The following is a 9,680-nucleotide window of genomic DNA, read 5'->3' on the forward strand; positions in this document are numbered from 1 at the left end:
GGAGACAAAAATCAACTACCACCTGAAGTGTGTATTCACCAAAGCTGATGTGCAGAATGCTGGCAACATAATTTTTGGACTAGGAGAAATGCAGGCTAAAATGCTGGTGAATTTACAGAAGAACTTTTATTTATTATTCACAAGCTATGGCAAAGTGAAATTTAGATCGGAAAAAAACAAAATGAAAAATTGAAATTGAAAGATTCACCCGTTCCTAAAGTGAACCTTCTTTTTATTCCCTACAGGGCACACACCTGCTGCAGAAATACTGTCTTTCATGATCAATTACTGTGGACTTTGTTTTTATATATCATATTCTATTTTTGTGAATTTTATGTATGTCAAGAGAGGTCTATTCAACCCCATGGTTTTTTTTAAATCTAGCTTACCAAAAATGCCTCCAAACTATGTAAGTGAGACTGACAAATCTCTGAAATTGTAAAAGATCCCTTCAGGGGGCGGGGGGTCATTATGAATAAGAGCAACTTACCATCTTCTAACATTGTGATGACTCACATCTCTGACATCCAAGCTCTTGCTATAGAAAACCTATGCGTCATCTTTATCTTAGAATAAAAATTGCCCAGGAACTAAGATGTGTAACTCATAGCTGGAGAACAAAAACATAGAACTTCGTATAAAAAGGTCTGTTTTCTTGGTGGCCTATTGTTTATTTTATTCCTACAATTTATGAGTAAGCTTAGAGCATCTGGAGAAGCAGGGGGCCAACATTAATCTTAACTTGTTTTTAATTTAAGTTGCTTTCTCAGTTTAACTGAAAATTATACAGTACACACAGAGAGATATGCATGCCACACACAGAAATACACAAATAAAAAGTCCAAATCACAAAGTAAACAGACCAGGAAACTATTCCCATGAAAAGTGCCCCAATTCACATACTATATACCAACCTCTTCCACAACCTGTTATCCACCATGATTTTTGGACCACAACTCCTGTGATCTCTCCTGTTGGCCAGGCTATATGGGGCTGATGGGAATTTTAGTCAAAATCATCTGGAGGCACCATATTTAGGAAGACTTTCATGCACTCATCTGATGGGATTACCAAGTCAAGTTCTTCTGTCACTGGTTGCACAAGATACTAATGATAACTGATAAGAGAGTCAGATTGCAGTTCTAAACACGCTTACTTGACTGACGCATGCAGACAGGATTAGACTGTCAACCAAGTTACAATATACATTGGCCACGAACTCCCTAATCTGCTTGAGTTAATTAATGATTTAACAGAAATTCATAGATATAATAGACCCATCCTTTTATGAGAAACATTTTGGTGAAACCACCCTCAGGGGTGCTTTAAAAAAAAGGTAACAAACTCCCTGTGACAATTGCATGCCTTTTACTGGTACTCCCAAATCTAAAAGGCTGACGCAGGCTGCCTCATCCTACTTAATGATAGATCCAACCCTGATTTTCTCTAACAAAAATTGCCTAGAATTAAAAATTTAATTCAGGTTACTTCTTCTTTCCTCCATTTGTTCTGAAACTTCCCTAATTCTCATTTTAACCTAGATGACTAAGAAAGCTATTTCATAGGTAAGGTGAGCTCAGTACAGGTGTTACCGTAAATAGTCCCATCTCCTAAAACAAAGGAGTGGAATTAAAAGCAGTTTTTCGAAGCAAGGGGTACGAGTTATTGCCCTTCTTAGAATAGTCCCAGAACCCACCAGCTTCCAATATACCGTAATTAGCTAAATATATAGAGTAAGATTCATCCAATGATGGCTTTGCATTAGAAGAAAGGATTTACACTTTCACAGGATTGGATATCCTGTTTTTGCCTACCCCCCTATCCACTGCTTTCCCCCATGTCCCTGAAAAACTGCTTAGAAGGTTTGGTGGGACCATCTGGAACAGTGTGAGATGTTGTGCAAAGGTGGGGGGGGGGATCAGGAAAAAATGGATGCTCTGCCTTGCTTGAGCATAAATGCTTTTTGCTAGTGCAAAGCCACCATTCGATACAACCCAATATCACCTTACAAAATCTCCCCCAGACATCAGAACCTTGGACTAGCATCAGTGAGAGAAAAATTACATTTGAGATGAGCAGGGTGCTTGGAGATGAGCAGGGAGGCATCAGGAAATGTCAGCGCAGATGGAGATTAAGCCATCTTCACCTAACGTCGAAACTGCCATCTGTCTCTCTCCAAGAGCGCCCTAATCAGATTTATGTGGCAAAACATATCTACGGGATGTACGATTGCTCAGACAGCCCTGTCCTTCGTGAACGCTTGCATGGAGATCTGGCGAAGAAGGGGAGGTTTCTTCCTGACAGCTTCCCTCTGTACAGCCGGTGTGGTTTCGATCATCATCATTATCTCTTGAAAGGGAAGCCTTCCTAGGAGTGAGAAGCAGGATAATTTGGGGTGTTTAGGGAGGGGTAGGCAACTCTTGAAATAATATTACTTGCCAGTTATCTCAGACCCACAAAACTTGTACCATTAACCTCCTCCCACTGCTCTAACGAAAGAAAGAAAACTTTCAGCTGATATTAAACCAGCTGGCATCTGCTCTAACTTTCCAGTTATTCAGTGTACGCCTAAGGCTGTTGCTGGATGTTATATTTGCCTCACGCCAAAACATGTTATTTTTATTTTTAAAATTTATATCCCACCACCATGGCTTAAAAAAGTTCTGAGGGCAGCTTACATTAAAACAAGTGTAATAAAAACTCACATCAATAAAAAATTAATGTACTGAATTAAACAAACAACCAACAGCATTTGAAATATATAGGAGCCTAGCCTAGACAGCAGTTCATTTCCATAGCCTTACAAGGGTGATATAGGTCTTCACTCATTGCCTAAAGAACATAATAAAGTGGGCTAATCATGCTTCTTTGTGGAGGAAGTTCTACAAAATGGGGGCCATCAATGAAAAAGCCCTGCTTCTTCTGCCACTCATACAGAACCAGCACTGAAGTATGGCCACTAAGTAATGGGGAAACTCATATAACAGGCATTCTCACATCTACTGACCTAAATCAGACATTACACCAATCCATGGCTTGTGCTAACCATAGTTAAGAACATATATCACGCCCTGCGCATCTAGACATATAAAACACAAGCCCATTTGTCTGCATTCGTTTCCCATTTGTGCAGGACTTAGCTTCATTACAACTTCTATGGTGCAACACCTCTTGAGGTAGAATGATAATCTTGGGAAGTATTGATGCAGATCAAGCTGCAGTAGAATCATCATTATTTAACAGCATTTAAAAGTGTAAATTATAAGAAACAATGACTGTAGCCTCACATAACTACAATGGCATTGTTAGGAAGTGGTCCAGGACCCCAAGTTGTGTGGTCTTTTCCACCAGGCTTCTGATCTCATGCCCTTCTCTCTCTCCTTTTAATTCTTAATTTAGAAAACCAACATCTCTCACAGGTGGGAACGTCAGAGAATTTTTACAGAAACAGAAATGGGTTTGGAAACAGCCAATGTTCGCTTATTTGTCCCATGTCCAGAACGGAAATCAATCCAGCAAATACAGTCAGTGTTCACAAGACTCACTGGGAGTGTAGCAATCCAAGGTGATTGTTGGAAAAATTTAAGAGGGGGTTCCTGGACTGCAGGTATCTCTCCCAGAAACTCAAAACAAAAGGATAAAGGCTCTAAGTGAAAAGATGGGCCATTATAGAAATACAAATGTTATGAAAAAATTGTGTCATGGGCCTCTGCCTAGGGATGGGCCAATCTGTCATTTCAGTTTCTCTCAGTTTCTCATTTTTCCAATCTTCAGTCCAACATATTTCAGTTTGCGATTATAATTTTCTTTTAAAAGCCCTCATGAAAAACCTGCCAGCATTTACTCTTAATTACTGTGGATTTCAACTGTGGACCTGAATCCTATGGAATTCAAATTATAATACAATAAAACACAGTATAAGAAATAAAAGAAGCAATAAAAATACAATTAGAAAACACATAGCATCTAGCACTGTATCTACATCCATCCCCTCCCCCACTTCTTGCTGACACCATCCAAAACTGATAAGGTTCCTGGGTGACAGAACCCACCCCCTCCTCAGACCCAGAACAACCATATGCCAGTAGGTAAAGGAAAGAAGAAGTGGGGGGCAGAGCTGTTGCTTACCAGCAGAAAAAGGGAAGAGAAGACAAGACAAGGAAGCTTATAGAATCATAGAACTGTAGAGTTGGAAAGGACCCCAAGGGTCACCGAGTCCAACCCCCTACAATGTAGGAATGGTACAATGCAAATGCATTGCCAGGAGTGCTGCATTGGTGAGCCACTGGGAGGGGAGAGGATTCAGCACCCTTCTTGCACAAATAACCAGTTTAAGACTTCCCACCCCACACTTTTTGCTACTAACATGAGTTTTGGCCAAACTGCGAGAGGCAGTGAAGGATAGGCGTGCCTGGCGTACTCTGGTCCATGGGGTCACGAAGAGTCGGACACGACTGAACGACTGAACAACAACAACCCCACACTTTGTATTTCAGCAGGGTGGAAACATGAATAATGACCCAGTCATGTCTCAAGGCAGTACATATACTATATTCCCTCTTGGCGTTGAAAAGTTGTTATGTGCAAGAAGTGGCATCCACTCACCATTGAGGCCATTTCTTGTAAAAACATTTCTTTTGCACATCTTTTGTTGAAGAATCTGAGAATATATTATGTGAACTGTATTCTGAAATCCCAGTGTCAGTTCCTGCAGTCTGTGCTGCATTGTCCAAAGGCTTTAATTTTTCAGGGACGCACATATTTTCCATTTGACGTTGGAAAAGATTGATAGCCTCAAAATGCCTTTTCATTGACAAATTAAGTTCCATGCCTGTGCCTATAAATTTTCTCTTCCTATCCTTGAAGTTTGATGTTTGTTTGTTTTCTTTTTTTAAAAAAAGTGTGCAGCATTAGAGGTCTCTCTCTATATTGCTTTCAAAGACTTGTGCTAATCATTTCCTACCTATCAGGAAATAACCGCATTGATCAGGATCAATCACAAAGTCATTTCAAACTAGATCAATATGTCCTCTCTCTTTTTGCTTATTAACTAGTTCATTGGGAATGCATATCCTTCACTAATCTGAGCTCTCCCAAAGGTGGTAGAAAGTGACAAAAGAATAATTTTATAAACAACCACCCAGATGAAAGTTTTGTTTTGCAAATAGCTGCTTCGTACTTCATAATAACAAGGGCAAAAGGTGCTTAGTAAGTGAAATATAATACATGCATATAGACAGGGAATATGAAAGACATCGTAGTGTTTTGAACTCCCTTGAATCCTGATTACCTGCATTGACCTGTATCTGGAGATATTGACAAAGATAAGCAGGGACAGTCAGCAGTCAGTTCGGATTCCATTGTAATAGTTTGAATTAGATGGACCAAATGAGCTGGAATTATTCATTAAATCAGCAAAATCTGCTTGTCACTTGCTTTTTCGCTTGATTAATGCCGACAAGCAGAGGACTTAAAGCCATCCGGTTCTTAGGCATTTTAGAACATGCTGTAAAAGTCTGAGCAGATGCTGGCACCAGGCCTCCCACACTGACAAATCAGCATGACTGCAGTGAGGATGGTTGATGGAAGGTCTTGAAAAGAACTGTTCAGCATGCTTTGGCTTTGCCTTCAGAGCAAAAGACTCACAGGAACAGAGAAGAATTGGCAGAAAGACAGAGAGAGGAAACTGGCCCTACATAATATTGACGAATATAATACTTACCTTTTTGGATACACCACCCATGTTTCCTAAACAGTCTCTTCTTTTTGCATTCTCAGTTGTGGGATCATTTGGTCCATTTTTGCAAATACACTTGACCACCATTTTTAAACTTCAAAAATACAAATCAGTAAGAATACAGGTGCAGATGGGACATATCATTGGAACTGTTGTCACCAGAGACCACAGCAACCCAAAGGAGACCATAAATATGAAGAACGGCTGCCTGGAAAGTCATTGTCTTCAGGTGGCTGCCAAAAGGAAAGAGACACTTTGGGATGTTCCCTTAGGGCAGTGATGGCCAAACTTGGCCTTCCAGCTGTTTTGGGACTACAATTCCCATCATCCCTAGCTAACAGGACCAGTGGTCAGAGATTATGGGAATTGTAGTCCCAAAACAGCTGGAGGGCCAAGTTTGGCCATCACTGCTTTAGGGGATCTGAATCTGAGTCCCACAAACTATTCTGTAAGAGAAGCAGCAGCTGGAACATATTATTTATATTGATGTTATATTGACTGTGTAATTTTAGGCGGGGTTTTGTTATTATTTTTAATTGTAAGCCATATCATTTTCACAGAAAAGTGAATATTACATCTAACCTAAGTCTTAAGGATGGGGAAAACAAGGTGGAGAGGGAAGAAGATGGAGTTAAAGCATCAGTGGGTAACCTGTGACCCTCCAGATAATGTTGGACTCCAACTCCCATTAGCCCAAGTGAGTGTGGCCATTGGTTGGGGTGATGGGAGTTGTACTTCCACAACATATGGAGGGCCACAGATTCTCCCTCTCTGTGTTAGCAGCTGGGGACAAATTATAACATTTTATTTTCTCCACTTCTAATACTCCAGAGATACATGAGATTGTTTGGGTGATTGCTGTTACATGGATGTTCCCCCAAACACTGGGGTAAAATTGTTTATCCCCCTTTCGAGCTGAGGCCAGTGTGCATTGACTGTTGTTAAATACAGGGAATTTTACCCCTTTTTTGGATGTTGACTGCATGTATGGATCTGGCACAAGAGACTCGCTAAAAGAGAGGTCAGCAAGAATCTTGAAATTCCCTAATCAATAGTCTGAACCTCCCTAGGGAGGCATGCCTCACACTTCGAGAACTGTGGCAATAAAAGGGATACCATTCACACTTGAAAATAAACGGCAGTCAAAACATTAAGCTCTCACGTTCATGTTGTCTTTGAGTGTACTGGGCAAATATGATTAATGTCAACCAAATGGCTTTGCTGCGGCTGGTACCAAGCCAAATGGGTTTCTTTTTATCGACTAGACTAAAAAGTGCCTTTCCTTTTATCAGGGGTGTTAGGCATTTCCCCCACTCTGAACTCATTACATAACTGGCAAGACCAACAGTAGTGATTTATGTCTTGAAGTACATTCCTCCCACATGAACGCCTTCTTTCAGAGTAAAGAATCGCTGCCCATTGTCCCTTTGAAAGCAACTTTGCCCTCATTAAAGCAGTACCTTGTCAGAGCTCCACTTCATTTATGTTGGATAGTTGTACAAAAATAGGAAGCCCCAAAAGATTCAAGCTTACGAGGTATTAAGACTTCACTCCTATACATGGGAGTAACCCCACTGATCTCTTTAGGACTTACTTCTGTGTAGACATATATGCATGACGTCTCTGTTATCATCCATTTGAAGACTAGAATCAATTAATGGTTGGTTAATTCAGTGCATATTTTGTGCAGAATATATATATTACACACACACACACACACACTGAATCTAGCAACACAACAGCCTCAGATCCTTCAACAGCAGTTGGTGTTTCTGGCTCCTTACAGTTCAAGCTCCTCTGAGAAAATGATGTTGCTCATTGCATCAAACTGCAATTTTTAATGGGGGAAAAACTAATCAAAGTTCTTGGCACTTTCTATCAGTCTAGGATGTCTAATAGATTGGGGATTGTGTTTTTTATTATTTTAATTGAAAATAAATGCTTTAGGTTTCAAATCCCCATCAGCATCCGAGCAAACTATGCCACCCTCTCCATCATTTGCAAATCTCTTGGATTTACAAGTTTAGCTTTTCTCTCTGCCTAATCTCTTTTTTCGCTGATGTTATAGATTAAAGGTATCAGAATTCTAGATAGGGAGTTAATCTTTGCCTTCATTTCCCTTTACATCAACACTTCTTAATACCTTTGGTAACAGAGAACTGACCTGAGCTCTTATGGCCAATTCAGATGTATGCTACACGTGAGATTTGCACATAAGACGATCCATCAAAAGCAGGGAATCAGAAGCACAATTTTCTAAAGAATAAATAAAGGAATATTTATTTCCAGCATCTTCCAGTGGAATAATTCAAGCTTCTGTAAATATTGCATCTGATGATTTTTCAAACTGGTTCTTGGACATTCCATAGCTGCAAGGCATCTTATCTATCTTATCTACTTATCTACTCAACAAATATTTTCTCTCAAATGGCAGTGAGAGGAAAGTACAAAAGTACATGGATCTGATGTATAAAAAACAACTGAGGTGTGAGAGTACCAAAAGTTTTTGGATGAGCATCCAAATGAAAAACAGGGCCGGGTTCCTGCACCTTTAATAGATGTCTGGAAGATGGAATTCCCTGGGGTAGGCACTGGATTTGCAGGATTCCAGAATCCGAAATTGAAGTGAGGGCCTTAGTCAGATTTTGGGTTTGCCAGAGGTGACATGAGATCTGTAGATGGCAACAAGAATTAAAGTAGAGATCCCCGAAGTGTTTTGTGGCACCTTAGCAATCCAGTCATCAAACAACAAACAGCAACAAGCTGCAGAAAGCATCTATCAAAAGACTAAGTATCTCTAAGTTTATCATATAAGAAATTATGCTAGAATGGGATGATGTGGAAAAGGAGAGAGAGTGGGGAATACCGAGGAAAAGCTCTGTTGTGACTGACAGGTCAAATTTTTAATTGGGGGAAATGATATTAGCCAGAAAGTGAATTCCTTTTAGTTCTCCCCCCAAATCAGCTTAAAAGGTACCTAGCACAAAACTTATTTTACCTATTTATTTGCCATTCAGCAAGTTCTCACCTGGGGTGCCCCTTTCTTTCCTGCAGTTTTCAGACCACTTGCTCACAAAACAACAGGATTCCTTTCCCACCCACTTGAAAATAGGGGAGTTAAAGTTTCTGCAAATAAATTCTGAATGTCAATCCTTGAGGGATGATCAGAATAATATAATCTTTCATTAAAACGTTTGAAATTTGTTTGCAACATATTTAGGTGCTACAGCTGAGAAGATTGGAAGCCCAATACTGGGTGAGGTGGGGTGGTGGTGGTGGAAGGGTGGCAGAGGTTAAGGGTGGTAGAGGGGTGAGAAGGAATGTAATATGTTATTTTCAGTCATAACCAATCATTTTCTACACAATGTATGGGAGAATGTATGTATGTGTGTATGTATATTTGTATGTGTCTATTAGTATGTTTTAATATTAAAAAATTTCAATTAAAAAACTTATATTTAGGTGCTACATATGTCTTACGATTTTCATATTTTATTCGCAAAACCATATTACAGTGTTGTTGGTTTTTCGGCAGGTTAAGTCTTCCTTCCTCTGCAATTGCTATGGTGATTGGCCCCTTTCTGCTATTAAGCTCTTTCTAAGCTTATTAACAGCCAGGGTGAGGAGGGAATCTATTTGACTTGTGGGAGGGATGGTTTAAAATATTCCTCTCTCTGCAGTTCCCCTAGTACTGCTCAGGTGACTGGGGGACAACTGAGAGCAGTGAGAAGGGGACAGGACTGTAGAGAGGATCCTTATTTAGAACCATTACCTTCATTGTGGCTGTGGGCTGATCAGTAGGAGGGTGTAGCCATAGAAAAGAGACATGTTGCTTGGAAGCTGTGCATACTGACTGTAGGGGATTATGCACAATGGTCAGAGAATGTACAAAATCAAATTGATATATGCACATTTCCCAAGGCTTGTTGGAGATTATGGATAT

General features: G+C 40.0%; 1 long non-coding RNA gene across 1 annotated transcript; it reads right to left on the bottom strand.

Moving 5' to 3' along the window:
* Positions 1–5,769: 5,769 nt before the first annotated feature.
* On the bottom strand, positions 5,770–7,985 carry LOC117049163. The gene is made up of 2 exons (XR_004426923.1): positions 7,902–7,985; positions 5,770–5,831 (listed from the first exon to the last, which is right to left on the bottom strand). It is a non-coding gene; the product is annotated as an uncharacterized LOC117049163 (long non-coding RNA).
* Between the last annotated feature and the right edge of the window lie 1,695 nt (positions 7,986–9,680).

The sequence above is a fragment of the Lacerta agilis genome, chromosome 6 (genome assembly GCF_009819535.1).
Source record: "Lacerta agilis isolate rLacAgi1 chromosome 6, rLacAgi1.pri, whole genome shotgun sequence".
Classification (NCBI taxonomy): Eukaryota; Metazoa; Chordata; class Lepidosauria; order Squamata; family Lacertidae; genus Lacerta; species Lacerta agilis.